Below are 20,988 nucleotides of genomic sequence, written 5' to 3' on the forward strand. Positions count from 1 at the left end.
TCAGGTCTATCGGCTGCTATTTCAGTCAAAAGTCATTACTCTTTCACTGATTTCTGTTTTCTCCAAATTGTTTTCCATGCCTCTGATTTTTGCACATCTAATATGTAAATCCAATCTATGATGCTTCTATTTAAAATCTCCCACCTCACTGGTGGTGGCACAGTGGATAGAGCATGGACCTGATATGCTGAGGTTCCAGGTTTGAAACTGAGATTGCGGGCTTGAGTGTGGGATCATCAATATGATCCCAGTCGCTGGCTTGAAGCCCAAGGTTGCTTAGCAACCTTGACCAAGGGACCCCTTGCTCAGCTGGGGCACCCAGTCAAGGCAGGTATGAGAAGCAATCAATGAACAAATAAGTGCTGCAACTATTAAGTGCTTCTCATCTCTCTTCCCTCCTCCCTTTCTCTCTTGTGTACTCACACACACAAGATAAAACTTTCTAAATGCTTCTTCTTAGCACTCAAAACGAATTCCATGGCATTCCTGGCCTTCACGACTACAACTCTTCAGGAATATTCCAGACATTCCTCAAACAGCATTATCTTCTGCACCCAACAATCTTTCCAGAGTTTCTCTCTTAATCTTTGCTCGTATTGTTTACTTTGCCTAGAAGGCCCTACCTCAATTCCCTTATTAAAGCTAATTGCTTCTCCAGTCCCACTGCATTCTTCTCTTCCAAGGTAAGAGATTCCTCTTATATGAGATTTCACAGTATTCAACAGTTTACCCTCATTATATTGATAATGCCTATTTACTTGTATGCACTCTACAGCATAAGATCAATGAAGGCAAGGATTCCAGGGAAATCTTAAGCTGAATAAATACAAATAAATTCAGTTTCAGAAGAGCATATTGCTACTCTGGCTGATAGTGCAGTGGCTAGAGCACCCCTGGGGACTGGTTAGGTCGCTGGTTCCATCCCGAAGTTGCTAGCTCAATCTTTGGTCAGGGCACATAGAAGAAGCAATCAATGGCACAGCTAGGCTGAACAACGAGTTGATGCTTCTCTCTTTCACAAAACAACAAAAAACAAGCAAGCATATGACTGAAAATTTGATAACTGTTTATCAACTGAAGCAATGAAAATATTAGATGAAAAGAAAACAACAGAGTATGGCCCCAATGTCATTCCCTCTGCTATTTTACGCACAACGATATAAGTTACACAAAGACTTTACAAGTCTTTGCTATACTATATCAATCTTACAAAATAAGCGGAGGAAAAGATTATTTATCCAAGGCCAAAAAATCAGTGGGTAGTATGGATTTAATTAAACCTGTCAGCTCTCCCGGATTTGTCTCAGATATCCTCAATTCCTCGATAAGGGATGCCAAAAGCTGCACGGTTAGCTGGCTGGGAAAACTGGGTGGGAAAGTAATTCTAGGGCTCCTCACTTAAACATATATCAATGTGTTGGGTTTCTTAACATATCAGCCCATGTAAACCAAATTCAGAAGGCTGAACTTTGCAAATCACTCTATCAAAATAAACTTTTGCTACTCTCTTACCAAATACATCATAACACAAATCTGACATTCCAGACACACACACAAACAAAAAACGCAGCACATCTCTACCTCAAGTGAAAGTAATCCAAGGAACTCAGCAGTTAGTAGGATCTAGGGAATAAGAGATACCATTAGAATTAAAAAAGAAAAAGAAAGCTAGCTAGCTAGAGGAATATATATATACAAGTCGTCATAAACCCGATTATCGTTCCTTCTATTCTAACCTCAACAGCGACTCCTGTCCCAGCCTGCCTAGCTGAATCTACAGCCACTTTTAAGTTAAACCTGGGAGCCCTTCCACCTTCCAGCACTCTGCTAGGCTCCTCAGCTAAGTCACAGGGCCCGTTCCCCCGTTTCTCAGCGCTCGGGCCGGAGAGACACGAACGTTAGCACGCGCACTCTACTTTCCCAACTCCTAGGCCCCTAAGGAAGAGGCGGGAAGATCCACGGCCGGGCGGACAGCTCCACCGCGCACATGGCCGGCCGAAGCTCCCTCCCCTGTGCCGCGCAGGCGCCGGGCGAGCCGGGACTTGCGGTCGCCGAGAACGGATCATTCCGCCACTTTCTTTGTGTGGCTAAAGCTCTAGAAATGGCCCGTTTCCTTCCCCTTCATTAAATGCAAAAAGCAGATCCTCTCGCCCTCTTCTTCTCTCCGGAATGGAGTCGTGCAGTGGGTCGGTGGGGGGGACCTGATGACGAGGTCCGGGGCGGAAAGGTTCCGACGCGGGGTTGCCGAGGGCCGGGTCCGGGAGGGATGCTGGGAGGTTTGACTCACTCGCACACCATGTGTCCCTCCGCGCGCAGCACGGGGGACTTTTCGGTGGGGATTTTGGGCGCCGACCAGACGCGGCATTTTCGGAAAATAGCGCCCTGTGCAGCCGAAGCGCTTTGTGTGTAGCGGGGCCGCGTCAGCCCGGCCGGGTCCGAAGCGCCTCGGGTCCCCGCACTACCTCCTGCTGCTCCCCCGTCGCCGCTCCCGAAGCTTTTCCAGGTCAGTGCGGGTCTGTGTAGGGCCCTGTTACCACCGGATGTGGAAGTTGATCTCTTCGCTGGTAAAAAATAATTCCACTTCCCCCGGAACCCAGATCATCCCCGCGATTTCCTGTTTATTGCATTAAGGCGCCGGGTTTCCGGGGCTCCTGGCCCCGCTTATTCCGCGGGGGTCGGCGGGGTCGGCCTGGGCGCCCGCTCCGCCCGCGCCGCCGTCGCGCATTGTCCGCTGGGCACCGCGCTTCTGGGAGGGGCCGGCAGACATGGTGGCGGCCGCCGCCCCCTCCTCGGGCCCGGCGAGTCGCGGCCGCCTCGCAGCTCCTCGCCGGGCAGGTCCCGAGCGGCGGCCCCGCGGCCCGCACGGTGTCGGGCCGGGGCGACGGGGGTTCTGCGGACGGGAGGGAGAGGCAGGAGCGGCCCGGTCTCGGCGCCTGCCGCCCCGGGAGCCGTGGATCTCTTTGTCTGGGCGGCCCGACGGCCTTGCCGGGCTCGCTAGGGCGGGAAACGGGCGGCCGGCCTCGGGCACGTTGTGCCTCGGAGCTCCCGGGGCCGGGAGGCGCTCGGGCCGCGGCGGGAGTGGACGGTCCGGACAGGGTTAATCGAGGAGCCCGTCCCGCCCCGTGCGGGGCTGCCACGGCGACTGTCTCGGCCTCGGGGACTGGAGTCCTGTGGGGACGGAGCCTGCCACTCCGGATGCCGGGACTCCTGCTTCTGGCACTTGGCTGCCGGGATCTGCGGGTGCATGGCTTCGGGGAAGAAGTTGAGAATTTTGCCAGGTCATTTCTGCCTGGGCACTGTTCATCAGTGTGTTTTTAAAGTATGTTTTCTTGAAGCCTTCCTACCGTGTTGAATCAGCGTATCAAGCCTCAAGGGTTCAACGTGAAAACTGAAACCAAAGGAATTATGTAGGCCTGCTTTGTGTGTGTTTTCCCATTTTAAGCTTGTTTGCAGTACACATACTCTTGCTTTAAACCTGATTGGACTGTGGCGAGCAGACATCTGTTCAAAGGAGGGGCAGAGACCACAGCGCTTCTGAAGGGGGCTTAGTAATGTGGAATTATTTTAAGTACTGTCTTTGGACAATGATTTGCTGTCTGGATTCAGGCAAGTTACTTTCTGAAGTACAGTTTTTATCTGGAAAATGGTTTGATGTAGACAGTAAAGGATCTTTGTAATTTGCCATCTCAATTAAGATGATTGCACTGTGATGATTTATTATGTGGAAGTTAGTGCTCAAAAATTATTTTGGCAGAGTTTATTTTGTCTCACATACTTACCCACCCACTTTGGTTTAAATTTCACAGTGACATGTAATCATCAGTATTGACACTTCCACTTCAGGCTCAGACTTTGAAATTAAGGAACCTAAAGATGGCTTTATCTATTTTTCATAGTTTTCCACTTTTTAAGGAACAAAAATAAAGTCATTACATGTAACATAAGTGACATATTGAGCAAAGAGTGACATTGTTTTGCATTGCTACAGGTCTTTTTTAAATGGGTGAATAGAAGTCGTTAGATTCTTAAATCTGTGTTTAGGCTGTTGTGGTATCACATTTTTTAACCTCTGGAACAAGCCACTGCCTTTCTCTTTCTTTTTTTTTTTAAACTGAGAAATGTGTCATTTCTAGCCCCTTCCTACCCTACAAGTCAAATCAAGATTATTATATCAGACACATTTAAAAAATATGTAGAAGAATGCAGATTTCTATTTTTTTCCCCCTTAGGCTTTAACATTTTTCAATTTGGGATTTAGATGCAAAAATAACATCACGAATAAAGATTGCATAATCTGCATGTGATCCTGGAGACTCGGGAGCATTTGAAAAGACTAAGTAATTATTTTTCATTTCACAACTTATTTTTACTGATGTACACAAATAAAACATGAGTTCCATATTGGATGTGCTTGTGAAAACTTAAATATAAATGTAATTTTAATGTTTTTGAAATGAAGCTAAATTCATTTCCAGTTGTTTTTCTGAACTCTTATCTAGTCTGATTCTGTCAGTCTGTAGTTCTGTAGTGTTCCATCAACAGGAAGCATCTGGTCATTCTTCATGTAATTGTTAGAAAATGCCAGGTATACTTTTGATCTTTGCTATTCAAATGAAAATATCAGATTGGATCTCGGTTTGCTCCTGCCCCCTCATCTCTGAGATGTATTTATGATGGGCCATGTCTTCTGTAGAACGGACTTTTTGGGGGGGGGACCTTGAATACCTCATGAATTAGTAATAGTAACAGGTAAAGCAAACAAGTTATAAGGAGTTCAGAAGTTATTACATGGAATTTGGAACCATGACTTCATTTTGAGCTACATTTTTGGCGGTGAGGTGTCCCTTTGCAAGGAGCCTGAGCACTGAACTTGCTCAGGATTCCAGGATTCCATTGCTTCTCTAAGCAAACAAAAAACAAGCCAAACAAAACTTAAGAGTTCAGGGCAACTTAATTTTCTAATGAGAATCATTTCTTTGGTCCCACAGCTTTCCAGCTAGTAATCATATGTTTTTATAACACTAATGTGTACAGCTGTAGTTGTGTATTATACTTAAGTTTTCTGAAGATACTTACTAGTACCATCATGCTCTCTAGAAGGTAAATCTATTAAATCTGTTAGTTGTTAGTACTAGGCTTGAGTTTCCTCACAGTGTTGACAACAGTGCTCTGCACAGGGAAGATGTTTTGGTGTAATCAGCTGTCAGTTCAGTCTTCGGGGGGCTAGTATACCTTTATTTGGACGAGATCGGGCGCGTTCAGGGTGATATGGCCGTAGACAGTATACCTTTATTTGGACTAAGATATACTTAGTATGTGTAGAGGCTTTGCATGAAGTGATTTTGCCACTGAAGGTAAATCCACACTCCGCGTCATTAGTACATTTAGAAATAGAAACCTAGAGCTCGTAGCCCTAGTTCTTTTAACTTTTAATGGGAGTAATTGTAAATGCTAGCAGGTGGGGCCCAAGATGCTAAAGCACAAATCGAGAATATGGAAAATATTTGAATATTTTAACTGTAGAGTCAACACTATAGTATAATTTTTTAAGAAAGTAAATGTCATCTGATGTTAGTAGAACATCATATATAAAGCATGGTGTTAGCCGCACTTTATTTTGTACTGGTTGTATTATACCTGGGACATTATGTCAGCTTTTTAGATAGCGTACTATCATAATGGGACCTTGTATTCATTCTTAGGCTTTATATCAGAATCATCTGGCAAGCTAATTAAAAAAAAACACCCCACAGAGGCCCAGGCTTAAGTAGGATAGGATGTGGGCACTTTGTTTTTTCAGGTCCCCCAGGTGATAGACACTCAAGTTTAAAAACCAGAGGACCTTTATCATGGGGGAAATGGAAAAGGGGAAAGGTTGAAAAAAATGTGAGGTTGGCCCCAAGGAAGAGAAACTCATCTAAGTTATGATGGTTGGCTATAAATATTTGGAGGTCTGTCACACAGAAAGATGAGGTTTGATCTGACCAAAAAGAACTAAGAGCAATGTGCAGAAGTTAGAAGGAGGCAAGTTTCAACATTCTTCCAAGAAAACTTGTTAGGGATTTTAAGGTAGAGGAATTGATGTGCTGAATGAGAGTTTGGGCCTGGTGTCTTTAAATTTCCTAAATCGTTTCAAATTACATGACGTGTTTAAGGTTGCAGGTACAAAAGTGGAAGAGCAAAAGGTAATTGAATGAAACAAGCTGGTTAGCTTAACTGGATCATAATTTTTATTTTCTTAGATAAAGCTAAATGAATGTTAAATGAGTGCTATTTAAACTCAGCTGTAATATAACAGACCCAAAAACCTTCTGATGTGGAAATTCCCATTTAAGGGAATTTATCTTTTATTTTATTTTATTATTTATTTATTTAAAGTGAGAGGAAGGGAGATAGTGAGACAGGGTCCTGCATGCGCCCTGACAAGGATCCACATGGCAACCCCTGTCTGGGGCAGATGCCTTGTGCATCTGGGACCATACTCACAACTGGCCTGAGGCAGAGGCTCCACAGAGCCATCCTCAGCTCCAAACCAATCCTAACCTTGGCTGTGGGGAGGAGAAAACAGAGAGAGAGAAGAGGGAGGGGAAGGGGAGAAGAAGCAGATGGTCGCTACTATGAGCCTTGACTGGGAATCAAACCTGGGACTTCTACAGGCTGTGTTGATGCTCTACCACTGAGCCAACCAGCCAGGGCCAATTTATCTGGTAATAAAGATACTATTAAATTGGTAGATTGTGAGCATACCAGTATTGGTGATAATGAAAGCTGTGTGTTAACATTTAACTCCCTTTTTAATCAGATGAAATAGGTAGTATTATCCCCATTTTTCAAGAGAGAAAACAGCCATAGAGAAATGAGGTAGCTTGCGTAAGGTAGCAGTTAGTGGTAGAGCCAGGACTTGGATGCAAGCAGTTTGACTCCAGAGCCAGTGACTCTTGATCATTATGCTGTAAAATTGTAAAGAACCTAAATATTTCACAGTGATTGCTGGAATATATCTATCTCTACAGTGGGGTACTTGCCTGGTCATTAGAATGATGTTAGAAGAATGTAAAGATATGAGATGTCTTGGTATGTGGAAATAAAAGAAAAACCACTTTAAAAACTTCCATTTTGGTTAAGAAACACACACACACACACACACACCCTGCACACACACACACACACACACACACACACACCCTGCTCACAAAAATTGGGATATTTTGAAAATGAATATGAAGCAATAACATATCCCTTAATTTTTGTGAGCAGTGTATGTATATAAAGAAATATATTGACATTTGGAAGGATATGTGCCACATTTTTCAGTGGTTATTTCTAAGTGTAGGTTTATAGGTGATTCTTTTTTTTCTTACCAAATTGTCTAACGTCTATGAATATGGATTTATTGTGCATTACTTGTAGTTAAAAAGATATAAAGGGCACTCTCTCCTTTTAGGGAGCCATGCCTCTCCCTTCTCATCTCTTCCCCAGGCTTGTTACCTTTTTCCCTTCTTTCTCCTGAGCTCCAAGGGCCCCTTCTTTTGCCTCTGTAATTTGTTTCCTGAGCTCATTTCTTTTACACTCCTACCTCTGTGACTTTTTAAAAAAACTTTCTCATTAAAAAAATACTAAGATGTTATCTGTCAATTAAAATTAAAGATTAACATAAGCTGTGCATGTTGATGCCAGTTAGGAAATCACATATTTCAGACTTTTTAAGTGAAGTGTTTTGTATTTTTTTGTTTTATTCTTTACCATTCTAGAAGTAATAGGTTAGTTGAATACAGAAAAATATCTCTGACTCCTGCCATAATAATCAGTTCTCTATTTTGTTATATTTTCTTCAACTTATGCATAATGTTTTAAATGTATTCATTCTAGCCTAGTCACTCTAGCTACGTGACTTTAGGCAGCTTATTCACTCTGTGCCTCAGTTCCTCCTTTGTAAAATGGGGATAATTGTAATACCTCCCTCCTGGTGGTTGGGTGGATTAAATGTTACTCATTACTGCATGTAAAGAGATCAGAGCAGTACCTGATACATAGCTGATAACTCAGTAACTGCTAGCAATTATTATAGGGCCAAAGCCCACTAAATCCCTTGTGGTGTAATAGGTTTTAGAATTAAGAATTTTTTTGGATATAGGCAAGGTAATGTTTTATAACTTTCAACAGAGTCCCTCTTAAACATGTTAGTATTTTTGCAGGAAAATATGTGAATGTTTACACTACATGGGGTAAATAAAGACTTTAAATAGCTTCATGTCGGTTCACGTCTGGTTTTTACTGCTAAATAAGTTATTTTGGGTTTCCGAGCTCTTCTGGATTTTGGAATTGCAGTTATGGAATCTGTAGAATATTTACTCAATTTTGAATCCTATTTTATTTTTATATTAGAACACATTTTTATGGCATCTAACTTTATAATTTAAAAATTAAAAAAAACATTCACTTCTATTTCCTTTGATTAAAAATATGTGCCTGACTGAGGTGGCACAGTGGATTGAGCATGAGTGCAGGACGCTGTGGGCTCCTGTTGGAAACTAAGGTCACTGGCTAGAATACAGGCTCCTTGGCTTGAGTTCAGGCTTGCCAGGTTGAGCATGGGTTTGCAGGTTTGAGTGCAGGATCATTGACATAATCCCAAGGTCTCTGTTTGAGCCTGAAGGTCTCTGGCTTGAAGCCCAAAGTTGCTGTCTTGAGCCCAAGGTGGCTGGCTTGAGCCCAAAGTAGCTGTCTTGAGCCCAAGGTGGCTGGCTTGAGCAAAGAGGGTCGCTGGTTTGGTTTGAGCCCCCTAGCCAAGGCACAGTATGAGAAGCAATCAATAAACAAAGTGAAACAGCTATGAGTTGATACTTCTCATCTCTCCCAACTCTCACTTTCCCCTTTCCTGTTTCAAAAAAAAGGCTAAACCTATCAACTGTGATTCTATTGCATAGTGTAGAATCTTTTCTGGAAGAGGCTTGTGAGTTCCTCTACTCCAGTTAGCCTTTTTCTGTCTCATTACATTTGAGGGATAAGACATTTCTAACTGTAATGGTTTACTATAGCAGTGATTAAAGGAGGTGAGTGGAGGCCACCATGGTACCTCTAATGTACCCTCCTATTCTGTAAATGTGAAAGCTGAGGTGGACATATACTCTAAGTCAGGGGTCCCCAAACTTTTTACACAGGGGGCCAGTTCACTGTCCCTCAGACCATTGGAGGGCCACCACATACAGTGCTCCTCTCATTGACCACCAATGAAAGAAGTGCCCCTTCCAGAAATGCGGTGGGGACTGGATAAATGGCCTCAGGGGACCGCATGCAGCCTGCGGGCCATAGTTTGGGGACGCCTGCTCTAAGTCATAATATAGAACTGGACATTGAATGAGGTTCCTTCCTCTTATGATAAAGTTATTGGATGTGCAGCCCCTCTGACTCCTGTACTCCTTTGTGTCTACAGCACTCACCAAGTATCCAAACAGGTAAAAGTTTTAATTTTTTTATTAAAGTGTAGTTAACATATAATATGAGTTTCAGGAGTACAACATAGTTATTCAACATTTATATACCTTACAATGTGATCACGACAATATATCTAGTAGCCATCTGTCACTATGGAAAGTTATAATGATACGGCTGTATATGCTGTACATTACATCCCGTGATTTACTTATTTTTTAACTGTAAGTTTGTACCTCTTATTCCCCTTCACTTTTCCCACTCATCCCCCAAACCCTCTCCTCCGTGCCAATCATCAATTTGTTCTGTATAGCAGTAGTCTTTGGTTTTCCATTTGTTTTTTAGATTTCATATAAATGAGATCATATGGTATTTGTCCTCTGTCTGACTTACTTCATTTAACATAATTTCCTCGAGGTCCAAACAGGTTGCAAATGGAAATGTTTCACTTTTTATGGCTGAATAATATTCCATTGTATAATACCACATCTTTAACCATTCATTGATCAGTAGACACTTAGGTGGCTTCCATGCCTTGGCTGTTGTGAATAATCCTGTTTAGTCTGTTTGAGCTGCTATAAGAATATACTGGGTAGTTCATTAATAACAGAAATTTATTTCTTACAGTTCTTGAGGCTATTAGGTCCAAGTTCACGCAACAGCATGGTTGGGTTCTGGTGAAAAGCTTTGTGCAGGTTGCATAATCCTCTGTTGCATAATCACATAGTAGAAGGAGCAAGAGAGCTATCTCAGGTCTCTTTTCATAGGGTCATTAAGGCCCTGCTTCCCCCCCCCCCTTCTTTTCTGTATTTCTCCGAAGCTGGAAACGGGGAGAGACAGTCAGACAGACTCCCGCACGCGCCTGACAGGGATCCACCCGGCACATCCACCAGGGGGCGACGCCCTGCCCACCAGGGGGTGACGCTCCGCCCCTCCGGGGCGTCACTCCTTCGCGACAAGAGCCACCCCAGCGCCCGGGGCAGAGGCCAAGGAGCCATCCCCAGCGCCCAGGCCATCCCTGCTCCAATGGAGCCTTGGCTGCGGGAGGGGAAGAGAGAGACAGAGAGGAAGGAGAGGGGGAGGGGTGGAGAAGCAAATGGGCGCCTCTCCCGTGTGCCCTGGCTGGGAATCGAACCCGGGACCTCCGCACGCCAGGCCGACGCTCCACCACCGAGCCAACCGGCCAGTCAAAGGCCCTGCTTTTTAATGCTGCCTTTAAATGACTTCACCTTTTTTTTTTTTAAATTTTTTTATTTTATTTATTGATTTTACAGAGAGAGGAAGAGAGAGAACAAGAAGTATCAAGTCATAGTTGCTTCACTTTAGTTATTCATTGATTGCTTGTTGTATGTGCCTGGACCGGGCAAGCCCAGGGTTTTGAACCTGCAACCTCAGCATTCTAAGTCAATGCTTTATCCACCACGCCACCACAGGTCAGGCTGACTTCACCTCTAAATGATCTAAAAGAATTTGCTTTACATCCTAACTGGCTTGTGTGAAACTTTTTGATCTTTGCCCACGTGATTGCTCCATCTCTGTTTCTTTATTCCATTCACAGGGACCCTCAGTTTCTCTTCCTTAGCTTATTCTTGTATGCTTATTTCTGTAGGCACTGAACTTGAACTTGATATTTTACCTCTCTGATTTTACTAGGCTTCTGTTGTCAAATTTTCTACCATCTATTCTCTGTTTATCCTACCAGGTTGTAGTGTATTTGTAGGGGAGGTGGGTAATTATGAAGATAATTTGGGCCACTCTAAATTTATTCTTAACAATTCAAATGAACCCTTGCTACCTCTTGGCAATTATTTTTATAAATTTCAGGTTTTTCTGTTGTCTCATATATCTTCTTCCTCATCCTCAAAAGATGCCATTGACTTCTACTTAATTAAAAAAGAAAATCAAGTACAAGTTTGCACATTTTTTTTATTGTCACCATGAAAAAAATTTCTGTTCTTTTATTTTGCAAACAAAATGGAAGTGGAATCTTTTGCTTTTGTCGGAATCTTTTTTTTTAAGACTTGATTCATTTTAGAGAAGAGGGAGAGAGAAAAAGAGAAGGGGGGAGGAGCAGGGAGCATCAACTCCCATATGTGCTTTGACTGGGCAAGCCCAGGGTTTTGAACTGGTGACCTCAGCATTCCAGATCGTAGCTTTATACATTGCACCAGCACAGGTCAGCCTGTGGGAATCTTATTGCCACACCTTTCCTCTCTCATCACTTTGATCATTATTTACAATGGTTGTTCCTTCCTGTCTTCAAGTTTGTACAGATTTCTGTATTTGGGGAAGAAAAAAAATCAACTTTGATTAACTATTGCTACTGTTCTTTCTAGCTATTCTCCCATTTCCATCTTGTTAAAATTGCTGCTTTCAGCTATTTAAAAGTTTTTATATATATTTTTTTATTGAGAGAGACAGAGACAGACAAGAAAGGAGAGAGTTGAGAAGCATCAACTCATAGTTGTACTTTATTTGTTCATTGATTGTTTCTCATACATGCCTTGACGGGGGGGGGGGGGACACTCCAACTGAGTCAGTGACCCCTTGCTCAAGGCTATGACCTTGGGCTCAAGCCAGCGACCTTGGGCTTCAAGCCAGTGACCACAGTGTCATGTCTATGATCCCATGCTCAAGCTGTTGAGCCCGCTCTCAAGGTGGATGAGCCCGCTCTCAAGCCAGCGACCTCAGGGTTTCAAACCTGAGTCCTCAGCCTCCCAGGCTGATATTCTATCCACTCTGCTACCACCTGGTTGACACTATCCACTGCACTACCACCTGGTCAGGCAGCTGCCCTCAGCTCTTAACTACTTGCTGCAATTATGTAATATCATATTCACATTATTGCTTTAAGGAACATTCTTCTTGCTAATGGTATCATCTTCATCCTGATTTTATTCAGCCAGTCATGTGATGCTTAATAGAGGGGTCATGTTAGGTGATTTTTATCATTGTGCAAACATCACAGAATGTACTTCCACAAACTTAGGTTTTCTAGCCCAGTGTTTTTATACTGCCAGTCCTCAGACCAGTATGCCAGAAGTTTCATGCCAGTCTTGACCACTCTGATGTTGTATGAAGACTATAGACCCAATGAGCTTAGTCGAATTTGCTTATGCTCAGGGTGATTCTACCTTATCAGTCCCCAAAATAATTCCCATATTTTCACCAATTCCTAAGTTTAAAAGGGTTGAAAATCACTGGGTAGCCTGCTACACATCTAGGCTACATGGACTATTTGCTTCTAGGCTACAAGCCTGTACACATGTCTGTACAAAACAACAGAGATTCAATCAATCACAAGGAAAGATATAATCAAGGGACACTGTAAACATGAGATGTGTGAGGCTGCTGCTGGCATAATACGGCATCCAGTTTTACAGCAAACTCTTTTTTATAAGTAGAAAGTACACATGACAAAAAGTATAGTATAGTAAATACATAAACCAATAACAGTTGATCATCATCAAATATGCACTGTACGTAACTGTGTGCTACATTTTTGTATGATTGGCAGCATAGTAGCTTTGTTTACATCAGCGTCACCACAAATGTGATGTGACAGTAGGACTGCTACACCAACAGTAGGTGATGGAAATTTTTCAGCACCAGTAGAATCTTATGGGACTACTCTTGTATATGCAGTCTGTCATTGACGAAAATGTCATTATGCAGTGCATGAATGTATAGACTGATTTCCACTTAGGCTGCTTACCATTCTTTCCTTGACCTTCATGTTAGCGTGCCATCCTGGTTTTTGCTTTCGGACTACTACTTTCTCTTTTCTTTGTTGTTTCGTGATCCTCTTACCACTGTCATTATTCCCCTCAGTAGTTTAGTTGGTCCTCTCCTTTCCTCTGTCTTCTCTCAGATGGATGTCTTATATGCTGATGCCTAAGTGTGGACTCTAGGTTTGTATCTCCCAGTGGTTTACTGAGTATATCCATTGGGAGGCTCAAGGAATTTCCATCACTTTTAGATTTATTATTCAAATTCCAACCTGTTCCATTATTCTTTGTCAGTTTTATCATCACCATGCTTAAATGTTAAAGTTTTCTGTGATACAGGTTCTTTATATCTTATATTCATCAGTCAGCACAGTTCTCCAGATTATTCATGGATCTCAGTTTGTCCTGGGATTCTGCATTACCTATTATTGCCCCTTTCTCACTTTAGTCTCCTTCCTCCAAATTCATCCTGCATATGACTGCCAGAATAATTTTTCTAAAACTTTTTAAAATTCATTGCTACTAAACCTAAGTCTAAGGAGAGAACATGTGGTATTGACCTTTGCACTCCCCATTGTACCAAGCAAAGTGAATTGATCTTGTGCTAAATAAATGTTTGAATGGATCACCATTTGCTCAAAATTTTGAATGACTCCCAATTGTGTGAGGGAGTCCAAACTCTACCTTCTGGTTTTCAAACCTTTTCATATTCTTCTTCAACCTCATTTATTTTTAACTCAACATTATTATCAAGCTAGTATTTCCTCTGTAATATACCATGTTCAGGCACAGCTCCGTGTGTTCTTCCCTTTCCTTTTCCTTGTCTGTCAAAGCCTATTCAGAAGTGTCTGCCCTGTGCCAGGCACTGTTCTAATCTCTGGTGTTATAGTAATGAACAAAACAGAAGACCAAGTCTCTGTTTTCTTGGAGCTGACATTGGGAGTGGGGAGGAGGAGGGACACTAAACAAATGTCAGGTGGTAATGAGTGCAGTGAAAAGGAATACAACTGGATAAGGGGATAGAATAATGGGAGACGGTTGCTATTTTGGGTGGTCAGGGAAAGCTTTCTTTGGGTGTCTGGAACGAGGGAGTAAACAATGCAGTTATCCAAGTGAAGAGCTTAGATAGGAAGGAGGGAACAGCATGTTCAACCAAGAACCGAAGGTGGGACCATGTTTAGCTTGTTAGAGTAATTACTAAGACTTGTGTGGCTAGAGAAGAAAAATAAGAGAGAGTGATAGATAAGATTAGAGAGGTAGGACACACTTTAGATCAGGGGTCCCCAAACTACGGCCCGTGGGCCACATGCGGCCCCCTGAGGCCATTTATCCAGCCCCCGCTGCACTTCCTGAAGTGGCACCTCTTTCCTTGGTGGTCAGTGAAAAGAGCATAGTTCCCATTGAAATACTGGTCAGTTTGATTATTTAAATTTACTTGTTCTTTATTTTAAATATTGTATTTGTTCCCATTTTGTGTTTTTTTTTTTACTTTAAAATAACATATGTGCAGTGTGCATAGGGATTTGTTCATAGTTTTTTTTTTATAGTCCGGCTCTTCAATGGTCTGAGGGACAGTGAACTGGCCCCCTGCATAAAAAGTTTGGGGACCCCTGCTTTAGATGGTTGTCTTTGATGAAGTCTTCCTTTGACTACATCATTTTGTTTGGAACTTTAAAGATTTTCTGAACTCATAGTGTAACTATGAAAGTAGCTTTCAAACACTTTTTATTGTGATCCACTGTAAGAGATGTATTTTGCATCATTAGCATATATACACATTGTTGTGTGTGTGTGTGCATGTATACATACTTCAACTTTTTTGTGTCTAGGTTCTTAGTGTTTACTGTAGTGCTAAACAGAAAGGACTTGTTTAGTTTAGCAAATAGCTATTTAGTGGGATGTTGTAGACTGCTAGATACTGAAATACACATACTACTAAGATAAACCCTGCCTGACTTTGAAACTGGGAAAAGAGAGTTTGTAAACAAATTTTTCATAATATGGTGAGGTTTATATATTAATGCAAGTAGGCTTCAGAGCACAATGAGAGAGTAGAGAAATTACTCTTTTTTCTGAGAAGGTCAGAGGGAACTTTTTGAAGGATATAATGTCTGAACTGGGTTTTGTAGGAAGAATGTGGATATTTGGTCAGGAATATTGGGATAAGGAAGAGACTTCTAAGGCAGAATAATCCAAAGGGTAAGTGGTGAGTTCATGAGACTGCATCAGGCATGGAGCAGATCTTTAAAGGTCTGAAATGCAATGGAGTCATCACTTTTTCAGTAATTTTGCAATTAAGTGAAAATTATGTATAGTCAAAATTACTTGTAGGAAGTTGCCACATGGGAAATGAAAATAATCATCTCTCCATAAGTTCAATATAGCCAGTTTTTCCTCTAGTGATGAAACATAGCACTGTTTTCTCAATTGTGCCCTAGAAGAAGTTGGCCTACATTTATAGGCTATGTACCAAAAATTAAATAAAAGTTTTGTTTTTGTTTTTTTTTTTAAATAAATTTTTATTTTAATGGGGTGACATCAATAAATCAGGGTACATATATTCAAAGAAAACATTTCCAGGTTATCTTGTCATTTAGTTCTGTTGCATACCCATCACCCGAACCGAGATCATCCTCCGCCACCCTCCATCCAGTTCTCTCTGTACCCCTCCCCCTCCCCCTCTCCCTCCTTCCCTCCCCCCACCTCCCCATAGCCACCACACTCCTGTCCATGCCTCTTAGTCTCGCTTTTATGTCCCACCAATGTATGGAATCCTGCAGTTCCTGTTTTTTTCTGATTCGCTTATTTCACCCCGCACAATGCTACCAAGACTCCACCATTCCTCTATAAGTGATCCAATGTCACCATTTCTCCTAGCTGAATAGTATACCATGGTGTATATGTGCCCCATCTTCTTCATCCAGTCCTCTATTTTTTTTACAGTGATTAAAAGCCTTTAAGCAAACTCTTGGCCAATACAGCAAGAATCCCTAAAAGAGTAGTGTCCTTAACATGTTCCCCAAGTCCAAGTTGGCCCCATCACCATGCCAAATCCCTGAAAAATGCAACCCAACCCCAGTTCAGTCTGTTAGGAGCTGTCACAGGGAGCAGGAGTCCAGGAAAGTTCCCCACAGGAAAAGTCCGCATGGCACTGGAATTGTTGTCACCATTCTATATTTTGCAGCTCATGTCCAAGTCCCAATGACCGCTGCTTCTAGCTGGTAATGATTCAGGTAGACTGGAAAATAAAAGTTTTTTAAACATTAAACTTTCACCCATTACAATGTGAATAAGATAAGAAAAATTTGAGAACTGAGATCTACTTAAGAAGAGGTTCACAATGAAGGCTAATTCTAGAACTTATGAAATAGAATGGTAAGTGACCAACTACTTAAATTATTTTTCACTTCAAGTTAAATATACAGTCTGACCTGTGGTGGTGCAGTGGGTAGAGCATCAACCTGGAATGCTGAGGTCTGCAGTTTGAAACCCCAGGCTTGCCTGATCAAGGCACATATGAGAAGCATTCAGTGAACAACTAAAGTGAAGCAACTATGAGTTGATGCTTCTTGCCCCCCCCTAGAAAATCAATAAATAAAATCTTTAAAAAAAAGTTAAATATATGTTGGTTAAATTCTGTATTCTATAGATGATTGGACTGCATGAATATATATATGTTTCAGAAAGCTATTTTGATAAATTTGACCACAGTTAAAGACTTTGACAACATTCAAAATACAGAAATTTTAAACAGACTGGGAGGAATAATTGCACCATATATAACAAGCCAGAAATGTACATAATGTGCTCCTACACAGAAAGTGACATAGGGCCTGACCTGTGGTGGTACAGTGGATTGTGCATCGACCTGGAATGCTGAGGTCGCCAGTTTGAAACCCTGGGCTTGCCTGGTCAAGGCACATATGGTATTTGATGCTTCCTGCTCCTCCCTCCCCCCCCCCCTAAAATGAATAAACAAAAATTTTTTTAAAAATGACAAAAATAATTAAAGAATATGAGCAGACAGTTTCAGAAAAGGAAACAAGTTGCCAACCAACATTTGGTAAAATATATCTGAGTAATTTGAAAGGTGCACATTAAAACACAATTTTTCTTTTTTTAACCTATCATACAGGCAAAACTTTAAAAAGCTGGCTCAGTGGTAGAGCATTGGCCTGGTGTGTAGCAGTCCCGTGTTCAATTCCTGGCCAGGGCTTATAGGAGAAGCGCCCATCTGAAGCGCCTATCTGCCTCTCCACTTTTCCCCCTCTCCTTTCTCTCTCCATCTCTCTTTCCCTCCCGCAGCCAAAGCTCCATTGGAGCAAAGTTGGCCCGGGTGCTGAGGATGGCTCCATGGCCTCCGCCTCAGGCACTAGAACGGCTCCGGTTGCAATGGAGCAATTGCCCAGATGGGCAGAGCATCGTCCTCTGGTGGGTATGCCGGGTGCATCCCAGTCGGGCGCATGCAGGAGTCTGTCTCTCTGCCTCTCCACTTATCACTTCAGGAAAAAAAAAAAAAAAAGCTGTGTAATACTAAGATTGATTATGTTGTAAGTTAAGTACTATAAACTATTGTTTGAAGTATACATTATACAACCAATTTGGGATGTAAATTGGTGTTGGTAGTAACTATTAATTTAAAATGCTATTCCCAAGAAAGCTGTACATTTTCTGTACTAGAGGAATAATTCCTTATATGCATATACAAATATGTTCATTAGAGCATTGTTTATAATAGTAAAAAACTGGAAAAATAAGCAAAACTGGTCATAAGTAGGAAAATGAGTGAGTAAATTGTTATATTCATACTATGGAATAACATGTAACAATTAAAAAATGAATAAATTACATAAACTATTGCATGATAAGTTATAGAGTAGTATATATAGTTTGATAGCATTTATATCAATGTGGAAAAACTCAGATCAGTGTTATATGCATACAAATACAAAGAATATGTTCTATAAGATAAATACCAAGCTGATAACAGTGGTTAACTCAGGTGGTAGATAGAGGTTTGGATTTTGGGAGTGGAGATAAGGAGGATGATCAGAGGGAGCTTGAGCTTTTAACATATCAGTGTGTATGTATGGATATATATTACGTATATAATATGTATATACACATAATTTTCTCTTTTTGGGGGGTGAAGGGAAGGGAGATAATGAGGCAGTCTCCCAAATGTGCCCAGACCCAGGTCCACCTGGCAACACCATCTGGGACCAAAGCTTAAATCAGCTGAGCTATTTTTAGCTCCTGAGGCTGACATGCTAGGGTCAACCGAGCCATCCTCAGTGCCCAGGGTCATGCTTGAACCAATCAAGCCACTGGCTCTGAGAGGGGAAGAGCGAGAGAAGGGGGAGAGGGAGATAAGAAGATGGTCGCTTCTCCTGGTTCCCTGACCGGGAATCGAACCTGGACATCCGTATGCCTGGCTGATGCTCTTATCCGCTGAGCCACTAGCCAGGGCTGCTTTTAATATTCTAAAATAAGAATATTATATATTTAAAAATTAATGAAAATAATCAGTTTGGCAATAGAATGGACAATGGTTGGGAAGGATGGAAGACCACTTAAGGGGTAGTTCATTAGTATACACATGAGAATGGAGTGGCAAAGAGAACAGTACTGGGAAAAGGACTAATTTTAAAGTGACGTGAGAGCAATTTGGCAATATCTTACCAAATTACAATTGTATTTATCTTTGTCCTAATAATTCTACTTTAGGGAATTTATCTTATAGTTAGATGAAATGATACATCTACAAAGTTATTAATTGTAACATTGTTTATAATAGCAATAGTATCCATCTATAATAAAATAAGGCTTATGCACAGGATAGCATACTAAGCAGCTGTACAAAAAAATGAGCAAGCTCTCTATGAACTAACGGGAAAAAAATCTCCAGAACACATTAAGTAAAAGCAAGTGCAGAACAGTATGTAGTAATGCTATCTTTTGGCAATTATAGAAATACTGGAGGGATACCCATGAAACTAGGAAAGGTGTTTATTTAATGTGGCTGGGAGGGGCGTGGGAATAGTGTAAATGCTTTTGTTGAGACTTTTCATGTACTGTATATATTTCTGTGTTTGAATTTTTGAGCTATATGAAAGTATTGCCTTTTGAAAAACAAAATTATGAGAAAAAGAGATGTGAAGTAGACCCTAAAGCAGGAGTCGGGAACCTATGGCTCCCAAGCCAGATGTGGCTCTTTTGATGGCTGCATCTGGCTCACAGACAAATCTTTAATTAAAAAAATGACATTAAAAATATAAAACATTCTCATGTATTACAATCCATTCATTTCCTACCACTCATGCTCATGGTTGCGGGTGGCTGGAGCCAATCACAGCTGTCCTCCGGGACAACACCAAATTTTTATTGGATAATGCTAACGTACACGGGTCATTGTATGGCTGTCACAGAAGTACATTTTAAAATATGTGGCGTTCATGGCTTTCTCAGCCAGAAGGTTCCCGACCCCTGCTCTAAAGGACTTGGTGACCAACTAACTGTATGTATGTTATGCATGTAGTGACAGGAGGGAGAAGGAGTTGGGGGTTGCTCCTAGATTTCTGATCTGTGAGGTAGCGAAGGTGGAGCATCATTAGGTAGTACAGGAAGAACATCAGGGTTTTGTATTTTTGTGGGAAGTTCTGGACATGCTAATTGAAAAATTCTTACTCCTTTTAATTTAATGTGTGTGTATATAATTTATGTGCTTTAGATATGGAACTTAACCTTATCTTACACATGTATATTGGTCACCAATAAATATTTTTTATCTTTGGATTACAGACATTTATGTTTTAGGTTTTATGGAGAACAGTTTCATAATATTATAATTTTACAGTCAAATAGGGACATTGGTATGCACAGATTGAATGTAGGTAGGGAAACTAAGACTGTATATCTTATAAGTACATAGCTTATGTGGAAAGGAGGAACTTGATTTATCAGCATGGTTCCAATTTAATTATTTTGGTACCTGAAATTTGAAGAAATAAAAATAGCTTTGAATGAGGAAATGAGCTTTAGGGTAGATGAGATTATATTGTAATTTTAAAAACAATATTAAAACTGGCTTAGGGAAGTTTATAGTAGAGGACAAAAGTATTTTTTGTAGTATGTCTAGGAGTAACTGTATATAAGAGGTGCTTACCCTAATGGAGGAAAGAAGTCACAGCATTGTTAGTGCTGCCTCAAAGAAGCTCTTGAAATATAATTTGGGGTTTAAAAGTTATTTGAATAAGTTATATTTCAAAATCTGTTTTTTGAGGTCTTAATTTATTTCATATGACTTTTACCTGATTATATTTGGCTAGAGTAAAAAAGTAAAGCAACCCAGATAAAGTACATACATGTCAGGACTTGCAAATGAATATAGTAGTTTTTTTCTGGGTATATGTTAATAAGGACTTGGGTGTGGAATAGCAATTAAAAATCTGTTGAGTAATTCTTGCTTGAGATTTAAAATTTTACCCACTTTATGTCTGAAGAGAAGATGTTTTATTGGAACTAGTTTTTATTATTTATTATTTTATTTTGAGAGAGAGAAAGAGAAAGCATCAACTCATTGTTCCACTTAGTTGTGCTATTGATCGCTTCTCATATGTGCCCTGACGTGGGCTTGATCCAGTAACCTTAGGGACAGGGGGGCGTACTTGGGGTTCAGCCTTGACTGGGGAGTCGACTGGGCAGCCTCAGGATAGAGCTGGTGACCCAGAGCTTGAGCCAGAGACCTTGACGCTCCAGGACAATGCTCTATCCACTGCGCCCCTCGCCAGAATGGAACTAGTTTTTTGAATGCGTTAAAAATTACAAA

At 41.3% G+C, this 20,988-nt stretch overlaps 1 protein-coding gene across 7 annotated transcripts in view; it reads left to right on the forward strand.

The window, feature by feature from the left end:
* Positions 1 to 343: 343 nt before the first annotated feature.
* GABPB1 (GA binding protein transcription factor subunit beta 1) overlaps positions 344 to 20,988 on the forward strand; it is a 58,059-nt gene continuing 37,414 nt past the window's right edge. Inside the window, exon 1 of one of the 7 annotated variants that reach the window (XM_066388412.1) lies at positions 344 to 2,503. The gene's annotated coding sequence lies outside the window, so the exon portion shown is untranslated. The other 6 variants (XM_066388409.1, XM_066388411.1, XM_066388405.1 and 3 more) reach the window with 6 other exon arrangements.

The sequence above is a fragment of the Saccopteryx leptura genome, chromosome 6 (genome assembly GCF_036850995.1).
Source record: "Saccopteryx leptura isolate mSacLep1 chromosome 6, mSacLep1_pri_phased_curated, whole genome shotgun sequence".
Lineage (NCBI taxonomy): Eukaryota > Metazoa > Chordata > Mammalia > Chiroptera > Emballonuridae > Saccopteryx > Saccopteryx leptura.